The sequence below is a fragment of the Sorghum bicolor genome, chromosome 6 (genome assembly GCF_000003195.3).
Source record: "Sorghum bicolor cultivar BTx623 chromosome 6, Sorghum_bicolor_NCBIv3, whole genome shotgun sequence".
NCBI lineage: Eukaryota > Viridiplantae > Streptophyta > Magnoliopsida > Poales > Poaceae > Sorghum > Sorghum bicolor.
In genome coordinates, this window is record NC_012875.2 from 12,558,850 (window position 1) to 12,564,220 (window position 5,371).

At 41.2% G+C, this 5,371-nt stretch overlaps 1 long non-coding RNA gene across 6 annotated transcripts; it reads left to right on the forward strand.

Moving 5' to 3' along the window:
* On the forward strand, positions 619-4,010 carry LOC110436642. 6 transcript variants are annotated; one of them, XR_002454462.1, is made up of 4 exons: positions 619-1,210; positions 1,285-2,593; positions 2,947-3,227; positions 3,671-4,010. It is a non-coding gene; the product is annotated as an uncharacterized LOC110436642 (long non-coding RNA). The 6 variants fall into 6 exon arrangements; XR_002454459.1 differs by having other exon boundaries at positions 628-1,210; positions 1,285-1,405; positions 1,815-3,227; XR_002454461.1 differs by having other exon boundaries at positions 628-1,210; positions 1,285-1,377; positions 1,815-3,227.

The window sequence follows — 5,371 nt, forward strand, 5'->3', positions numbered from 1 at the left end:
CAGGCAGCACCACAGGGACTCAGCTTTTGGAGTATCATATTGGAATTCCAAACAGCATCAACTGACAACCGAATAGCAGATGGATTGTGCTACGGTGATTAGTTGCAATTCCAACATCGCTTCCGATTCAGTGCAGACTTGACTCCGCCTTGGACACGTTGGTAGGAACACGCGTACGCCGATATGACATCGAATCCAACAGCTGCTCAGGACCGTCTGGAACAGCAGGGGAAGGTTGTCATCCTCAACCGTGAACCACCAGGCGCTGCTTTTGAAGATGGATAGGCGGCTCCAGAAGGTTGAGATGCGAGGGCGATGGACCGAGGCACGGCCGGTGTCGATCAATGGCTGATGGTGAGCTATTCAATGGAAAGTGGAAAAATTTAATCTCATTAGAGATTTATATGCTTTACTCAAGGGGTTAATATATATATATATATATAGAGAAAAACTCTCCACATTTATATCAACTAGCAATGTGGTATTAATTGATGTTACATCCTCCACCTTTACTAATAGGCCTAATCTCCTTATACAACTAAAAAAGAAGAAGAGGGACATTACTTTCGTGCGACATCTACTTTGGTCCTGCCCGCCCGCCGTGCGTCCGCATCCCTCCATCGTGTGTACTTGGAAACAAACACAGGGACCGTCATCCCCTCCACCTTTCCTATCTTGTCCACTCGGGCGTCCTGCGAACGCACGCGGCGCCTCGCCTCTTGCCTACGAGCGCACGCGCCTCGCCTCGCCCGCCGAGCGCCGTCCGCCGACACGCGCCGTCCCCCGCCGAGCGCGAGTGCACGCGCCGCGCATCGCCCGCCGAGCGCCGTCAGCCGGCACATGTCGTCCGCCGTCCGCCTTGAGACCGGTCGCCATCCATTGGCGCCCGCTCGCACCTGGGATCGCTGACATCGACCTCCACCACCAAGCCTACTACCCTACAGCCAGCCACCGCCGCCCACTTGTCCCCCAACATCCACGCCACCCCCACCCCTCGCCGACGCGCTTCAGGACCGCCCCGTTGGCGTCCGTCTCCACCACCAGACACCGCCGCCCGCTACTCATCTAGGCATCTTGAGCAGGTCGGGGCGTCGCCGCTCATCGGTTGGTGGTAAGGACCGCCGGCCAAATCTGGCGAAACCCGGATCCAATCAGTGTTAGGCCATCTCGTGCACATCGGTCATCCGTCTGTCATTCGTTTTCTCTGCAGGTAACGTGTTTGATGAAATCCCTTTGAGTTTTACTTTCTTTCCTTTTTTTGGTGTAATAAAATCTGATTTACAGCCTCACATTTCCTGTGCACTGAACGCGATTCCCTATGAATGGAGCATCTGCCTGCTAGGACCATGCTGCTGGGATCACGAGCGTCAGATTCATGTGTGTGTCGTGCTTTGGAATTAAGATGGTATTATCCCGTGTGCTTTGGATTCAGCTAGGACTACAACATTAACGAACATACAGGGTTTGGTTCAGTAAATAAATTATATAGATACACAGAGATAAAAAAGAAGCTCTCCTGTAGTTTTTTATGTCTTTGCACGCAACGGCCTCTGGGAGTGGTCATTGTCCTTCCCTTGCTCCCCTCTAATTTCCTGTATTTCTGCATATTTGTTCAGCAAATCTCTACTTTATTACTGCTTCATCTTGTTCCTATGTTTAATTTGGAATAGCCACTAATAATCTTGCTCTGACAACTGGACATTGACGAATATGCAGTTAGTTTGACAAATGAATATCAGTTGCTCTGACAACTGCACATCTTGTTGCACTTAGTAGTGTGCTAAATTAAATTCATTTGTTTTTCTAATCTATAGGTTTAGTACAGCAAGGTCAACAACAGCAAAATAGAATTGTAAAGGGGAACCTTTTGAAATAGAAGACACAAAAAGTAAAGTTGGAGCGCTTCTTTGCCCCTCTCTGCTAATTAGTGCACCGTTATCATGGTCATTTTGTATTATCAAGACAAAACTCTTAATGTACTTGCATGTAGAAATTAAGTGGTTGCAATTCAGGCCACCTAAATGGGATTGGTGGTAGTGGTACTATCCTTTTGTCGGTGCTAATTCAAGCCACTGCATGTCGTCACAAGTGGCAAGGAATAGGAAGCATTGGTTGATGGGTCGAGGGGATCCACATGTGAGAAGGGTGCTGACTTGGATATGCTTGGGTTTTTTAATTCGGGCCAATCAGCTCCATGTATCGGTTAGGGAGAGTGTTATCAATTTCTCATGATTTTGGGGTGACTTTTTACAATTGGTCAGCTATCGGCCACCGGCTGATTTTGTGATCATGTTTTCTATTTATTGAGTAGAAATCTATTTTGCATCTAATGGATACATTCAGATTTCTAATGCACACCATTTATTTTGATATTGGAAGGGGTTTCTATAAGCATCCATCCATATAATATATTTAAAAATGTTACTGAAAAATCATCTTGAAGTATACTTAGCTTCTTGAATACCGATCATTTTATTGTAAGGTGTTTCTATAATGCTCTTATGTCTGCGCAGGTTGCATGAAAGAAATTTACTCAAATCAAGCAGACATTGGTTGTTCAACTCATTGTTTTTGATCCTCACTTTTCTCCCAGGTTGGTGACTAGCTCTTTGTCGTCTATTAGAAAAATCTCAGCAAGTTTCATTTCTTGGTCTAAATGGTCAATAGAGTTGTAACTTTGTATGTCAGTCCAAATATTCTGGGAATTAGAATTGCAGCTTTGACCATCGTTGTTCTTTCTAAAATTTTTGATCTTTAAAATAGAAGTGATTGACAGATTATAAATTAAATCCAGTGTGCATCCCTACTATGTAGACCAGGTTCTGACAATATCAGATATTAGAAGCCTGAAGCCTACTTTTCATACTATTTTTTATTGCATATTGTAATTTTGAAAAAATATTCATTTGCTGCTTTTTAATCAAGGTTCAATTTGTTTTGTTTTAGTGTCTCAATAAGAAGTTATATTTGTGGTTATCTCATATCAGGAAGAACCCACTGTAATCATTCTTAATCTGCACATACACCTAGCAACAGATAAACTTGCTTTAAATACAATCTAAGCTTTACTCTACCTTTGAGGTTCAAACTCATAGCTGAACATGTTGATGTGAACAAATGTTACTGCTCGTGAGAAGAAGTTGCCAAGCGGGCTTATTGTCATTTGTGGCTGGAACAAAACGTTAAACTCCTCACTGCAGGCACTTGAATGGAAAATACCAGAAAAGGTATAATGCACAACTTGTTGTTTTAATTATTTTCTAAAGGAATGTGATTGTATAAAAAAATCAAGGAAAATTTCTCTCTTATATCATTCGATTAGCTAGAAGTGACTATGTGTTTTGACTTGTGGAATCACCTTAGCTGATGATGCTTGTGCTCCCTGCTCCCAAGCATGGGTAACATCTTTTTTGATACATCACACATGTAGTTCTATATGTAATCATTTTGGTCTATAGTTTTTTTTAAAAAAGAACCAAACTTGGAACTATGTGGCTTTATGTTAAGAAGAAACTAGGCATCCAAATTGAGTCCTATGAAAAGCTCAACGATCAGTGATAGACTTAGCTCTTTTAATCCTGATGATGTTGCCTTTTCATTGATTGTTCGTACTAACTGAATGTTTACGTGTCTGTGTGTGTGACCTTCTAACTGAATTGGGTTTTTGCAGTCTGATGCTGCCTCTGACAGGGATGCTTTCAGAGAGAGTGAGAACCAAATACTGTTAGGTGCACACCTGCCAATTGTAAATCATATAGGTATTTTATAAGAAATTATACAGTTCATATACTTGACAATATTATTATACCATAACTATATTACCAAGCATGACAGACTTTCTGTCTTGCTTGACTTTGGATCAGCATGAGCTTAATTTCCAATAGGATCAGTCGGCTTAGCGTTTTCTGTTTGGTGGCCTATTGTATCACATCTTTTTTAGCTTTTCATGATTGTGGCCTAAGATTTATGTGTCAATTTTACTTTTTAATATGATAAATGGCAGTTGTATCTTTGTTTAAATCTGCATGTAAGTTGCTGCCTCAGTCTCTGTTTTTGAGCCAAAAAAGAGGCACCATGGGGGAGAGAGGAGCGGTGGGGGAGAGGCAACATGGGAGAGAGGGGAGCGATGGGGGAGAGGCTCGCGACTGGGTAAGAGAGATGGGGGAGTGGATCACAACTGGTGGAGGGGAGCGACGACGTCTGGAGAAAGGGAGCCTCAGGTAATAAAAAACGACCGCCTCGGTTCAAAGTCCCGCCCACCTCCAAGGCCTATTTCAAAACGTCTTGCAAAATATTTTGTGTAGTAGTGTAATTGGGATATTGTCGCATTCGTAGACTCCAGATGCCTATGAAAAAGCATGGGAGTGGCTAAACATTAACATAGAAGGTCCTCCTGTGACATGCCACTAGCCCACTATATAGAAATGTGAACGAATTTTTGCACTTCAGTGTGCGGATGGTATGTTGGTGCCCATGAGGTTTTGGAGACAAAGGAGTCTAAGGGAAAAATCTAGCTACAAAATATGCGTGTGAATTCTATATCTTAGCATTTATTTGGGTATGCAAATTGCAGTGATTGAGTTTGCACATTCTATCATGAAGTTGCACGGTGCTAGCAACACAGAGTTATCTTTGTATTCTAAAGTGAGGAAATAATAAACAATTATGACTGTTTAATATTAATATTTAATGTTGTTATGTTATCGTGTGATCCATGTGTTTTTAGTATAAAAGTTTTGCTATCTCGTGGCAACGCACGGGCACGCTACCTAGTTAATTATTAAAGACCATTAGTAAATAACTACATGGTTTTTGGGATTTTTTTATGGGCTTTGACGTTGGAAAAATAATAAGAGATTTATTATTTTCAGAATTAATTGTTTTCATTGATAAAATAATTCTAGAAAAGTTTAGAATTAGTAGTTAAGCCACGAAAAATACTCCGAAAAATCCAAGAATTTGGGGAAATTTCTCAGAGATATTATGGAATATGAGAGACCAAAATAAAGTATTTAGACCTCATGATAAGATGATTTAGAGCATCTAAAAATTAGATTAGGCACACACAAAAGTGGAAACAAGTTCTAGAAAAGGCCGAAAAAAATTGTCATGAAGTTTGTAGAGATTGCTGGATGGATGAAAAACTGAAAGGAGTAACTTAGGTTTGAAAGAAAATATTCTGAGAGACTCTGAATAAAATCTTGACCTGAGAGACAAGAAATTTGATTATATATAAAGATAGAGACGTACCAATCATGGAAGATCGATCTACTAAACGCATTTTAAAACATTGCTCACTCAACACATAAAGGAGCAACAAGCATCACATCAAAACATATGCGCCAGCATGTATGCACAATAATATTGCTAA